Source organism: Vigna angularis, chromosome 11 (genome assembly GCF_016808095.1).
Source record: "Vigna angularis cultivar LongXiaoDou No.4 chromosome 11, ASM1680809v1, whole genome shotgun sequence".
In the NCBI taxonomy this organism is placed as follows: domain Eukaryota; kingdom Viridiplantae; phylum Streptophyta; class Magnoliopsida; order Fabales; family Fabaceae; genus Vigna; species Vigna angularis.
This window is the reverse complement of record NC_068980.1, coordinates 13,532,920-13,548,239: the sequence shown is the minus strand read 5'-3', so window position 1 is coordinate 13,548,239 and position 15,320 is coordinate 13,532,920. Positions and strand designations below refer to the sequence as shown.

Here is a 15,320-nt window from a genome sequence, read left to right as displayed (position 1 = left end):
AGAATTAAAACATTATTTTTAAGTCAATTATGTTAGATATATATTACCTTTATCTCTTATATAGTTTTTACTATATTGAATATGTGACGTCTCAAAATATATAGAAAAGACATTCATATAATAAAGACGTCATCATACATAATATAGAAAAGCAGTCAAGAGTAATTAAGATTACAGTCATCCTTAAAATAGTGTGGAATTGAAAACTAGAGTATTAGAGTTCCTCCATGGAAATTACAGAGAATTTAAAACTTTAAATGCACTAAAGTTCTTCAAAATAATATGAGTTCATGGAAATAAAAGCTAACAAATCTAAGCTGCAGCACTGTCGTCCCCATCAAGAGCTGTTTCCAAAGTATCCTCCTCGCCATCTACTCCCACCCAAGTGGATGATCATCGTAAAAGGAAACATATACAACATGCACAAACACAAGCAAGCAAGGGTGAGCTAATTATATATAAAAAACATGCATCATGTCAAGCATAGAATCTACAAGACTTATTCTCAAATCAAAACAGATCAAGACAGGTATCCTAACATGTTGAACACTAGACTTGACTCGTCCGGACTTTAGAATGAGAGTCGAGCTATGGCGGGTCATGCACCCGTGGTGGCTTATGAAACTTGGGTTCCCTACCCTGCCACACTCACGAGGTTAGTCTGTTCCGCGCCTTGGAGCATACTGGAAGCCTCCGAGACTAAGATCTCCTACTACTCCTCACCACATGGTTCAATTCTCTCTACGTGAGAAGAAAGACCATTGGAGCGTCAGGAAGACCCCCAAGACTGAGCTCCTACTTTCATTCTAAACCACTAAGAATCTCACCAAGAGATTCTACACAGATGAAACTTGGTTTACCACTTGGATCGTACTTTCATAACTTTGTAATCATATATTTTTTGCCACAATCAATATATACATAATCTCAACAATATACTTTAACTCATTCATCACAAGTTATAAAAGTAACAACTCCATAAATTTAATCTAAATTTATCAATACCAGAATCTTTATAATTTATTTTCAATGCCTACACTCATATACACTGAAAACATGTTTCCTTTAGTACTATTATAACAGTTATATTAACCATAATTCTATTATAATATTTATATTAAATCAATAAGTGTACCAAGCATTCCTAATTTTCATATTAAACCAACACAATAACATTCATTCATATTATAATATTATAAATTATTATGAACATCACCAACTATCACCATTTTCTTTTATACATATCATACGTACCTATTAATTTTTCTTTTATATAATTATATTATATTAATATAATATGTACTCTCTATTACTAATTTTATATACATAATGATATTATATTAATATAATTTATTATCATACTTACTCTTGCATCTTTTGTATAAAATATATTAATATAATCTATCTCATACTTTCTTTTATATATATATATATATATATATATATATATAACTTACTCCCCTACATCTTATATATATTCCTATTATATTAATATAATATATATCATACTATATATTTCCTAACTCCAGCACTTCTTCCATAAACTAACCATTGTTGCATGGCTTCATTCCACTGACACACCCCTCCTATGCATGCAAAATTTCATGCTTCCAATATTTCTTAAAGTTTCTTTTACTAACAAAAGGATGGACCCCACCACTAACATACCTATATTATTATTATAAAGAAATCGCTTCTTCCTTTCTATTTCGTTCCTAACGCACACAACAACATTCCTCCAAGTTTCTCTTCACTCAACCTACATAACCCACTTTTTTTTATATGGGAATGCTTAAATTTTGTTCCTTTCCATTCACATACCCATATGCCAATTCCAATGCAATTAAAAATAATATTTTAATATACCCATAGACCACACGTTCATGTATCTCTTCCAGGAATAAAACCCCTCAACCAATGCACCCCATTATTATATTTCACACATACAGTTCGCTCACACTTCCTAATTCTTATACGCCAAATCATTCAAATTTGGCAACCGCATAATTTAAATATTAGATGCACAAATCTTTGATAAAACAGAAACGCGCCGTAGGAAAAATATCATTTCCAATTTACATGCATACATATACATAAAACAGATTCAACCAAAATGTAATTAGCTCCCCTTACCTTCTTCTTTTGGGTTGCTCAATACAATTCACAGTGGATGCTCTAACAGTACCCTCCACACAGAGCGGAACTTGATAGAACCTACAGATCACCAAATTGGTGATAGAACATAACGTTTAGAGCTCGAATAAATAGAGAATGGAAGGAAAAACGTACAAGGCACGTGAACCCAGCAAAGTTGCATGCCCTAGATTCTAGAACAGTGAAAGAGAAGGGGAAAAGACAACTTACCTGTCGGAACAGGAAATTGATCAATTCAAAATGAAGCTCTTGGCACCGCGATCGTTTAGGAAACTTCAAATTAAAATTTAAACGGTTCAGTGTTTGGATCTTTTAAAGAGAAGACAGAGCAATTATTTAGGAAAAAGGGTTTATGTTTAGAGAGAAAAAGGGAAAGAGCTCAGGAAAGTGAAAAAGAACTCTGAGGAGCCCTTCCTAAAGTTAAGCTGGCCTTAGGCTGATGGGCTTGGCTGTCCCACATAAGGCCCAGTGGCCCCTTATTCATTTACAGGCCCTTATATTCTCACCAACAATTTGAAATTTTCGTTCCCGAAAATTAGACTTTCTAGAGAATAGGTGGGGATAGGATTCCTTCATCTTGTCCTCTAGCTCCCAGGTAGAGTCGCTTGTTCTAGCATCTCAAACTACCTTGACGAGTCTGACAGTCTTCCCCCTGGGTTGTTTGGTTTGGCTTTCCTCAACTCTAACTGGCTGCACCTCCACAGACAAGTCTTCCCTAACTTGAACATCTTCAGCCTCCAATACGTGTGAAAGGTCCGGCACATACTTTCTGAGTTGAGAAACATGAAATACTGGATGGAGATTTGCAAGTTAAGGCGGCATGGCTATCTCATAGGCGACCGATCCTATACGCCTCAGAATCTGATAAGGACCAGGGTACTTAGGAGGTAATTTCCTAGCACGAATGGCTCTTCCTACACCAGTAGTAGGAGTCACTCGGAGGAACACATTATCCCCAACTGCGAACTCTAACGGTTTTCGCCTCTGATCAACATATGATTTATGTCGGCTCTGAGACGCCTTCATTCTTTCTTGAATCAACTTCACTTTATCCGTAGTTTGTTGTACAAGTTCTGGCCCGGTCAGCACTACCTCTCCATCCTGGAACCAACAAAGGGGTGTTCTACAACGTCTCCCATACAAAGCTTCAAATGGAGCCATACCAATATTGGTCTGATAACTGTTATTATAAGTGAACTCAACTAGTGGCAATACCTCATCCCATACTCCTAGGTGATCCAAAATACAAGTTCTCAACAAATCTTCAAGCGATTGGATCGTCCTCTCAGACTGTCCATCCGTTTGGGGATGATAAGCCGAGCTCATCTGTAGTCTGCTTCCCATCTCACTCTGAAGGGTTTGCAAAAACCTGGATGTGAATCTCGGGTCTCTATCTGATACAATACTCGAAGGCACCCCATGTAACCTCACTATCTCCTTAACATACAGTTGCGCCAGCTTCGCCATAGACATTCTCAGATTGATTGCCAAGAAATGAGCGCTCTTGGTCAACCGGTCTACAATCACCCATATAGCATCATGACTTCGCACCGTGCGGGGTAAATGGGTGACGAAATCCATGGATATGCTATCCCATTTCCACTCCAAGATATCCAACGACTACAGTAAACCTCCAGGTCTTTGATGTTCCACCTTAGCTTTCTGACACGTTAAGCAAGAAGCGACAAATTGGGCCACATCCCTCTTCATTCCAGACCACCAAAAAGACTTCTTGAGATCTTGGTACATTTTGGTCATGCTTGGATGTATACTGAAACGACTACTGTGTCCTTCTTCTAGTATTAATCTTTTTATCTCTCCATCATTACGAACACACGTCCTACCATTGAATTGTAATAGTCCATTCGTTCCTGTATTGAAGTACTTTCCTTGTTCAGTACCAATCAGGGCTACTGTCTTCTGAAGCTCGGGGTCTAGTAACTTCCCTTCTTTAACCCGCTTCAATAACCTACTAGACACCACCAATCTACTACACTTGATGTTGTCAGGCTCTAACTCCACCTGAAATCTCAGGTCTCTGAAGCTCTCCATCAATTCCAACTCTTTAATCATCAAGCAAGAAACATGCATCGACTTCCGACTCAAAGCGTCTGCTACTATATTTGCTTTCCCAGGGTGGTATAAGAGTTCAAATTCATAGTCTTTGAGGAACTCCATCCATCTCCTTTGCCTCATGTTTAGCTCCTTTTGATCAAATAGATACTTCAAACTCTTATGGTTGCTGAACACCTGAAATTGAGCCCCATACAAGTAATGCCTCCAAATCTTCAATGCAAAAACAACTGCGGCCAACTCCAAGTCATGAGTGGGATAATTCTTCTCATGCACCTTGAGTTTTCTTGAGGCATAAGCGACCACTCTCTTCTCTTGCATCAATATACACCTCAATCCCTAGTAGGAGGCATCACAGTAAACCTCAAAGGGTTTCCCTGTGTCAGGAATAATCAACACTGGTGCACTCGTCAACTTCTGCTTTAGCTCTTGGAAGTTAGTCTCACATCTATCAATCCAAACAAAAGGCTGATCCTTCCTGGTCAATTGGGTTAGCGGCGCTACTATCCGAGCAAAATTTTCAATGAAGCGGCGATAGTAGCCTGCTAAGCCCACAAAGCTCCTGACCTCTGTAATAGTCTTAGGCCTTTCCCACTCCATCACTGCTCGAACGTTGGCTAGATCAACAGTAATTCCACCAACCGAGATAACATGCCCTAGGAAAGACACTTCATCCATCCAGAACTCACACTTAGATAGTTTCGCATAAAGCTTCCTCTCTTTCAAGATTTCAAGAACAATTCTAAGGTGATCTTCATGTTCTTCTCGAGTCTTAGAATAAATCAAGATGTCATTTATGAAAACAACCACAAATTTATCTAAGAACGGTCTGAAGATCCTATTCATGTAATCCATGAAGATGGCGGGAGCATTAGTCACCCCAAAAGGCATGACCACATACTCGTAATGGCCATATCTGGATCTGAAGGCTGTCTTCTGTACGTCATCAGCCTTCACCAAGATTTGATGGTAGCCTGATCTCAAGTCAATCTTAGAAAATACAGTGGCTCCATGCAATTGATCCAATAGATCATCTATCCTAGGCAACGAATACTTATTCTTGATCGTGAGTTTGTTCAGTTGCCTATAATCAACACACAATCTGGAGTTGCCATCCTTCTTCTTCACCAACAAGACTGGTGCACCCTAAGGTGAAACATTGAGCCTAATGAATTGCTTCTCTAGTAGCTCCTCAATCTGCTTCTTCAATTCCGCTAACTCTGTTGGCGCTATCCGGTACGGGACTATAGAAATTGGTCCTGATCATGAGACCAAGTCTATAGAGAACTCTACCTCTCTCGGAGGAGGTAGGCCAAGAACTTCCTCAGGAAATACGTCCATAAAATCATCCACAACTAGAAGATCCACACTCTGGTTTCCAGGAGCTGAAGGGTTTGGGTCCTGTACTCCGTCCATGTAAGACATGATCAAGAAACAATAAGCGCCCTCTATAAGGTCTTGTCTCAACACCCCTAGTGATAGGGGCATGTTCTCGTCTTCATCGGGGAATATCAGCTTCTTCCCACCACAATCTAAGAGAATTTGATTGGCGGATAACCAATCCATGCCTAGATCACCTGTAGCCCCTACAGAGGCAAACAAATAAGGTTCACTATGAACCAGCATCCCTCTACCTCAACAGGACATCTGGAGCATACCTTAGATGTCCTGACTAACCCAGTTGTTGGTGTAGACACCACCAGATCGCACAGAAGCTCTCTGACAACTATACCAAGCCTCTTCACACAAGCCTTAGACACAAAAGAATGTGTCGCCCCCGAATCAAACAATGTCACACACAAAACTCCAAATAACAAGCAATTGCTGACAATCAAATTACTTGCACTAGCTGCCTTAGCTCCAGTCAACGCATAGACTCTCCCGATGCCTGGGGTCTGTGACCACCCCTTTGAACAAATCTGCTAGCCTGGCGTGGTTGTGGTCCTGCCCTCCTAGTAGTAGGACAGTCTCTGGCATAATGTCTCTCTTGCCTGCAGATGTTACACCTCCTATACCCTTCTAACTGAGGGCAAGCAATCTGGAGGTGTGGTCCACCACACTTGAAGCATCTCACGGGACTGGTAAAGCTGGATTGCCCCGATGACTAAGAGGAAGAACCCCTGGACCTAGAGGAAGTAGGTCTAGAGAAAGGGGTCCTCCTAGAACTGGAGCCTCCCCGGGATACCATTGGTCCACCAACTCTTAGTGGTTGGCTCTGCTGTCTCTGAGGCCCCTCTGGTTCACCCTTCGTCTTCTCCATATCACGAGTCATCTCCACTAAAGCGGAGAATTCCCTAATGCGCAGTCCCTTCACCAACAACTTTATATCCTTCTTCAGGTCATTCTCAAACTTGCGACACTACCATTCTTCATCTACTGCCATGGTGTTGAAGCGAAGCAGATGTTTAAAACAGTCTGCATACTCCGATATCGACCTGTTGCCCTGAGCCAACTCAAGAAACTCTACCTCCTTAGCAAACCTGACACTATCCGAGAAGTATTCAGTGTAGAATTTTGTTCTGAACAGCTCCCAAGTAACAAGAGTCCTATTCCTCTCCAGGATCATCTTCACACTGTTCCACCAATGCCCAGCTTCTCCCATCAGCAAATACTGGGTGTAGGCCAGCTTCCTCTCATCTGGACACCCTTTGGCTTCATAGATTCGTTCCATATCTTGGAACCAATGGTTGACCTCATCTGGGCTGCACTTGCCAGTAAACATATCGTGATGGTGTTGGAGAAAACACTCCAAACTCCATTCCTGAACCAGAATGGCAGTAGAAGTAGAAGCACCAGGAGTGGGTCTTCCATTAGCCATCATCTCCATGATATACCTCTGAGTGTCCTCAACTGACACTCTTGTAGCCTCTAGGTTTTGAAGAGCAATGGTGTTTTGTTGCATCAGGGCAGCGTTCTAAAGTTGCATAGCCTCAAGTACAGCCTCCAGTCTTCTGGTGTTCTTAGAAGGATCAGGTTGAGTAGGAGGAGGAGGTAGAGGCCTAGGCGCCATCTTTTGTCCATACAGAGAGAAAATACCATCAGTCCAACCCAAGGAAACAAGGACAACCATCGTACACAAAACTAAGAGTACACAACACAAGCAAGACACACACATACCCTACAGGATCCTCTAAGGATAGAAACTGCTCTGATACCATAAATGTGACGTCACAAAATATATAAAAAAGGCACACATATAATAAAGACGTCATCATGCATAATATAGGAAAGCAGTCAAGAGTAATTAGGATTACAGTCATCCTTAGAATAGTGTGGAATTGAAAACTAGAGTATTAGAGTTCCTCCCTGGAAATTACAGAGAATTTAAAACTTTAAATGCACTAAAGTTCTTCAAAATAATATGAGTTCATGGAAATAAAAGCTAGCAAATCTAAGTTGCAGCACTGTCATCCCCATCAAGAGCTGTTTCCAAAGTATCCTCCTCGCCATCTACTCCCACTCAACTGGATGATCATCGCAAAAGGAAACACATACAACATGCACAAACACAAGCAAGCAAGGGTGAGCTAATTATATATAAAAAGCATGCATCGTGTCAAGCATATAATCTACAAGACTTATTCTCAAATCAAAACAGATTAAGACAGGTATCCTAACATGTTGAACACTAGACTTGACTCGTCCGGACTTTAGAATGAGAGTCGAGCTATGGTGGGTCATGCACCCGTGGTGGCTTATGAAACTTGGGTTTCCCACCCTGCCACACTCACGAGGTTAGTCCGTTTCGCGCCTTAGAGCATACTGGAAGCCTCCGAGACTAAGACCTCCTGCTACTCCTCACCACATGGTTCAATTCTCTCTACGTGAGAAGAAAGACCATTGGAGCGTTAGGAAGACCCCCAAGATTGAGCTCCTACTTTCACTCTAAACCACTAAGAATCTCACCAAGAGATTCTACACAGATGGAACTTAGTTTACCACTTGGATCGTACGTTCATAACTTTGTAATCATATACTTTTTGCCACAATCAACATATACATAATCTCAACAATATACTTTAACTCATTCATCACAAGTTATAAAAGTAACAGCTCCATAAATTTAATCTAAATTTATCAATACCAGAATCTTTATAATTTATTTTCAATACCTACACTCATATACACTGAAAACATGTTTCCTTTAGTACTATTATAATAGTTATATTAACCATAATTCTATTATAATATTTATATTAAATCAGTAAGTATACCAAGCATTCCTAATTTTCATATTAAACCAACACAATAACATTCATTCATATTATAATATTATAAATTATTATGAACATCACCAACTATCACCATTTTCATTTATACATATCATATGTACCTATTAATTTTTCTTTTGTATAATTATATTATATTAATAGAATATGTACTCTCTGTTACTAATTTTATATACATAACGATATTATATTAATATAATTTATTATCATACTTACTCTTGCATCTTTTGTATAAAATATATTAATATAATCTATCTCATACTTTCTTTTATTTATATATATATATATATATATATATATATATATATATATATATATATATATATATATATATATATATCAAACTTACTCCCGTGCATCATATATATATATTCCTATTATATTAATATAATATATATTACATTATATATTTCCTAACTCCAGCACTTCTTCCATAAACTAACCACTGTTGCATGGCTCCATTCCACTCATACACACCTCCTATGCATGCAAAATTTCATGCTTCCAATATTTCTTAAAGTTTCTTTTACTAACAAAAAGGATGGAGCCCACCACTAACATACCTATACTATTATTATAAAGAAACCCCTTCTTCCTTTCTATTTTGTTCCTAACGCACACAACAACATTCACATTCTCTCCACTCAAGTTACGTAACCCACTTTTTTTTTATATGGAAATGCTTAATTTTCGTTCCTTTCCATTCACATATCCATATACCAATTTCAATGCAATTAAAAATAATATTTTAATATACTCATAGACCACACGTTCATGTATCTCTTCCAAGAATAAAACCCCTCAACCAATGTACCCCATTATTATATTTCACACATAGAGTCCGCTCACACTTCCTTATTCTTATATCCCAAATCATTCAAATTTGGCAAACACATAATTTAAATATTAGATGCACAAATCTTTGATAAAACAGAAACGCATTGTAGGAAAAATATCATTTCTGAAATTTACATGCATACATATACATAAAACAAATTCAACCCAAAAATAATTACCTCCCTTACCTTCTTCTTTTGGGTTGCTCAATACAATTCACAGTGGATGCCCTAACAATACCCTCCACACAGAGCGAAACTTGACAGAACCTACAAATCACCAAATTGGTGATAGAACATAGCTCTTAGAGCTCGAATAGATAGAGAATGGAAGGAAAAACGTACAAGGCACGTGAACCCAGCAAAGTTGCATGCCCTAGGTTCTAGAACAGTAAAAGAGAAGGGGAAAAGGGAACTTACAGGTCAGAACAGGAAATTGTTCGGTTCAAAATGAAGCTCTTGCCACCGTGATCGTTTAGGCACCTTCAAATTAAAATTTAAACGGTTCAGTGTTTGGATCTTTTAGAGAGAAGGCAGAACAATTATTTAGGGAAAAGGGTTTCTGTTTAGAGAGAGAAAGGGAAAGAGCTTAGGAAAGTGAAAAAGAACTCTGAGGAACCCTTCCTAAGGTTAAGCTGGCCTTAGGCTGATGGGCTTGGCTGCCCCACATAAGGCCCAGTGACCCCTTATTCATTTACAGGCCCTTACAGAATAAATTAAATTATTAATATAAAACTCAAAATAAAAATATATCAAAAAATAGTTTAAAATTAAGATATGTTTGTATAAAAATTTAGAAAACATAAAAGTATAAATTTAATAAAAAAATAAAAAATAAGGAAGTCACATACTAACACCACGACTTTTTTTAAGTTAAAAATTATGGATATAAGATTGGAGAGAGAAATCGTTAGTAGAAATGAAATGACGACTTTCATATAAAATTAAATGTGGTATGTTTAGTATATGATTTTATATTTTTAATAGTTTGAAATTTTGTTTGGAAAAAACAACTTTACCCATTTATGTAATTTTTTCAAAATCTGCCTATAATTTTGATAAAAAAAATCACAATACTTTTATAAAAGAACCAATAAAGTATGTGAATATAGGCTTGAATAGTTATAGCTTCTAAATGTGTGATGATTTAGTTTTTGAGAATTTGTTAGTTATATTTTCTAATGTTAATGATGTTATTGAAATAAGACATCGATCTTGGTTTTCTAATTTAGACTTAAGGATGTTATTGATTGTTTTTAAGATTTGAAATATTTGAATTTTCAATTATATTTGGCATTCTGCTAAGATTATTTTTTCTTAAAAACTAACAACTTTTTCAAGTCAAACCTAACGATAGTTAAGATTTTGAATGTATTAACAAGTCAAGCTTGTCATAAGAGAATGAAACACATAAATATGAATGTGAATGATACACACTGCACCTAAATGTAGAGAGAAAATTTTGTAAATATTCCACTAACTTAAGGACAAAATGGTTTGATATTTAGCAAAAAAGAACATTAACAAAAAAAAAGCTACTTAGTAGTAATTGAATTTAAATAAAGAAAATTTTCTTTTTCTTTGTATCGTGTGAGGTTTTTTTTTTTATTGAGATAAAATATGTTTAAAATTTGTTTTAGCCAAACTAATCTAAGTTATCAAAGTTCTTCTCGTGTCATTAGATAATATTGTTAAGGAAAAAGATGTGTTTTGTTTTCAAGAAAACAATCAAAATTGAAATATTGAACTATTCATATTGTGAGAATTGACTAGAGAATTTTCTTAAGGCTTTTTTATTCAATTTAATATGATTGAAAATTAGTTTGGTTTGATTTTTGTTAATACTTGTGTTAAACAATAAGATGAATAACGTAATGGTACTTGTATAGGAAATATACACAATGACAAAATATATCAATGAAAGGAAAGAAATAAACATTTTTAAATTGTCAAATTCTTTTCTTCAAAACTTACATCATCCACTTTGAAAGTTATCATATTTATAATAAACACTTCGACAAATGGGGCAAGTGTCATTGTTTTTCAACCAATGCTTTATGCAGCAAGAATGAAACAAATGATTGCAAGGTGGAAGAATTTGACAAGACTCTCCTGTGATGAAACTCTCCAAACATATGACACAGTTACTACAAAATGGACTCAACTCATTTTGATTTTGTCCATAGATCATAATTTGTGGCAGTTTCATTGATGAACCTTTATTATTTGATCTCATCCCAAAAGCTTGCGAATATGGTTGTAATCTTTCCCTACTATGACTTATTTGATTCAAAGAATCTTGATAATTCAAAAAAGACTCAATTACCAAAGTTATTCTTCCATCTTCAACATCATCCTCAAGTCTTTCAAGAAGAATATCTGATACAATTTCGCATGATTTTAGTAGGAGAAGAACAAGTATTGTTGAAAATATGGTGACCACTAAAAGACAGAAGAACAATATTAGAATCAAATTAGGAGCATTGGCAGTAACATATGACAAGGTAAAATGGTCCCAGGAAGGTTGAGGAGAAAGTTCTTGAGAAACGGTAATCATCTCCATGATTTGAGAAAAACTTTGTTTTGTTTACAAAAGTTACATTATGAGTTGAATGTCAAATGTCTTGAGTTTTGTTGAAAAAAAAAGATGAATAATTGGAACATGACATATTAAATTTGTTGTTAATACCAAACATAGATGTTTGAATTTACATGAAATCATTATTTTAGAAAAGTATTATCTGGAAAAGATGACTGGTTTTTAATAGAGTTTTTTATGACGTATATGATTAGATTGACAACTTTTCACATAGAATAGTGTGACATTATTACATAATATTTGTTATGGTTATTTAAGTAAATAATGTGTAATATTGTTATTCCAATTGGCTTGAAAACTTGACAACAACTTTTCATTTCTGTTTTTTTTTTCTCAAATTAAAATTAAAATTTTATCTTAATATTTTAGTTGAGATAAAGGTCAATGCATAATATTAAAATAAAACTTCAATTTAATAGAAAATGATAACTATAAAACTTTCAATTTTATTTTCAAATTAACACTTATAAAACTATATATAATTTTTGTGTTGTCTTCTTCTTAAATCATCCTTTAAATTATTAAATTTAAATATGATTTTTTTTTCTTGTAACTCGTGTCATCTTCTTAACTCTTTTTTTAACTCTAAAAATTTCAAAAGATTCATCTATTTTTCTTGTTTTCGTTTTGTTTGTATTCAATAGGATGTAAAAGAAATTATTTTAGTTGCAAATTGAAGAACAAATAAACAAAATTTACAGTTTTAATACAACTTAACATGGAAACTAAAAAAACTGAATAGTAACATTCTTTTATGCAATAAGTAAATTTATATAAGAAAAAGCAACATCGTTTTTTATCATTTTTAATCAAAGATTTTAAGTTGTTTCTCTTTTTACTTAGACTTTGACATAAATTTTGGAGTAATTCTTTTAAATATTTTTTCTTACTCTTCATTATGAAATACATGAAATAATCTATCATTTTTTTTCTTTTTCATTTTACAATAAATTTGGTTATTCGCAAGAATTGTTTCCATGTTGAACTATTTTCAAAAGGACTAAACATTGATTTTATAAGTCATACCAAACCATTGAATATAAAACACTTATATTCCTTTACATAGTCATACTTATGTTCCTTTACATAGTCATGATATTAAAGTGAATTTTCTATAGAATTTTTCTACTAATTAGTCTTTAAATTGTTTGTGTACCCCTTCTCTAAATTATGTTTTAAAATCCTTTCAATGTGTCTCTATTCATTGTCCACATGTGAGATCACTTATTTATCTATTTATATGTTGAAAATTCCACCTTGAATAGAGATAGAGTCAAATATATATATGTGTATGTGCGTGAATGCGTGTGTACGCAAATTTAACCTTACAAGTCTCTATTCATTGTTAAGTTTATTATTCTACTACTCTTGGATTGTTATTGATCACTCATTATTGTCTAATTTCACACTCGATATGTATATACTTTGGCATGGGGAGAGTGTGTTAAAAGTATCAATATCGACTAAATATAAGGTCAATTATTAGAGTATATATGTGGGTGCAAACCTCACTTATAATTGATTTTGTAAGGTTAAATTAGGTTGAAATCCACTTTCTAACATTATCTTTAATTATTATATACGAAGAGATAAATATAAAGATGTGCTTTAAATAAGGAACATAGAAGCAATGACCTTAATTTTTTTATACTTTCTTTATTTCTCAAATATAAAAAATATCTCAAACTAGTTATATTTTTTCTATGACAAAAATACCAAAAATAATTGATAAGTATATACAATTATACAAACTTTTCACAACAACTACAAATTATCTACATATATACAAGTACGACATATGGGACAATTTAATTTCTTTTGGAACCAGTGATTGATGCAATCTGAATGGAAAATGTGTTTGCACACAGGAAAAACTTGACATAATTCATTGGCTTGAAACTCTTCCAAGCAAATGGAACATTCCCCACAACTTATTGCTTGACCATGCATTCCATAGTTCACCAACTGTGGCAATTTCTTGGAAGTTCTAAGATTTTGTCCTATTCTGGCATAAACTCCTTCAAATGCAGTTGCCAATGTCCAAGCATGCAAATTGTTATGCACAACATCACGTTCATTTGGCCCCATTTCCATTACCCAGAAAAACATCCCATTGAGAATATGGTGTAGGATGAAGAACAACGATGTGAGTACAAATAAAACAATGGTCAAAGTTGGAAGATCAAAAGTGATGGAATACGTACTCATGTGCATCAAACCATCAAATTGTTGGTCCAAGGGAAACATTTTTATGAACCCAGTCACGTTTTTGGTTTTGGTGAATACGATGAATGAAGTGCGTGGCAATGAGAATGAGAACTTGTGTAATGTTTTATATGTATGACAAACAACTGTTATATGTATAGATAATGCATGGTGTGTGCATTCTAATTATGCATGTAGTTTTATAGTTACTTTAACAACTTGGTAAGACACGTATTGTGGTTGGCATGTGTACATACATTGACCGTTTGTGAAGGAAAAAATGAGTGGCAAATTTGATAAACAGGTATTGATAATGTGATTTTAAAACTAGAATTTAGTATTAGACATTGAAATTTGATGTGGAGAAATGTAAAAGACGATTCATGCATTAGTTATTTATTTTGCATAACTAACAGAAACCTAACAAAAGATATTTATAAGTATAAAATTGGTATAAGAGTATCTACACAAGATAATGGTTACAAAAAGTAGTTTATAACGGTAGAAAGAATAAAAATATGTCTACCCTAAAGAACAACAATTATTTTTATTAAAAATTATGTTTATAAAGATATAAATAGTAAGGAAAATATGTTCACAATATAGTAGTATAATTACAAAAGATAAAGCCCTTTAATTATGTTTATAAGGGTAGAAAAAGTTTTTTTTTTTAAAAAAATAGCACGCAATAATTTCTCTGATTAATAGTTATAAAAATATATAAAGAGTGTATTTTAACAAATAATTTTTTAAATGCCAAAATCAACTAATAATTTGAATATACATAACTAATAAAAAATGTTTTAGTTATAACGGGTTATATAATTGATATGATATTTTTAATAGTCTCATATTATTTATATTTTCTACAAATCTATATCACTTAGAAATTAAGATTAAAAACAATTTAAATACACATTTTTATCAAAGTTTTTGAAATATATTTGAAAACTAAAACAAAAGATTTCAAAACAAATAATATCTTAAATATAATAATTAATCATAATAATATTATCTCAGGATTATTAAAGTTAGAAGTAGTGCTATCAAACCGGACCATCCAGTCTAACCTGAGGTCCACCATGGGTAGACCACTTAGTGATCCAATCCAACCCAACTCATTTATTAGCGAGTCAAAAAAATTCAAACCCGTTTCGGCCCACAACAGGTTGGTGGGTTAAATAGATTGACTCACTTAATTACAAAAAGATAATTCACTCTAAA

At 34.4% G+C, this 15,320-nt stretch overlaps 1 long non-coding RNA gene across 1 annotated transcript; it reads right to left on the bottom strand.

Moving 5' to 3' along the window:
• Positions 1-7,326: 7,326 nt before the first annotated feature.
• On the bottom strand, positions 7,327-9,849 carry LOC128194810 (uncharacterized). The gene is made up of 3 exons (XR_008246197.1): positions 9,713-9,849; positions 9,482-9,562; positions 7,327-7,691 (listed from the first exon to the last, which is right to left on the bottom strand). It is a non-coding gene; the product is annotated as an uncharacterized LOC128194810 (long non-coding RNA).
• Between the last annotated feature and the right edge of the window lie 5,471 nt (positions 9,850-15,320).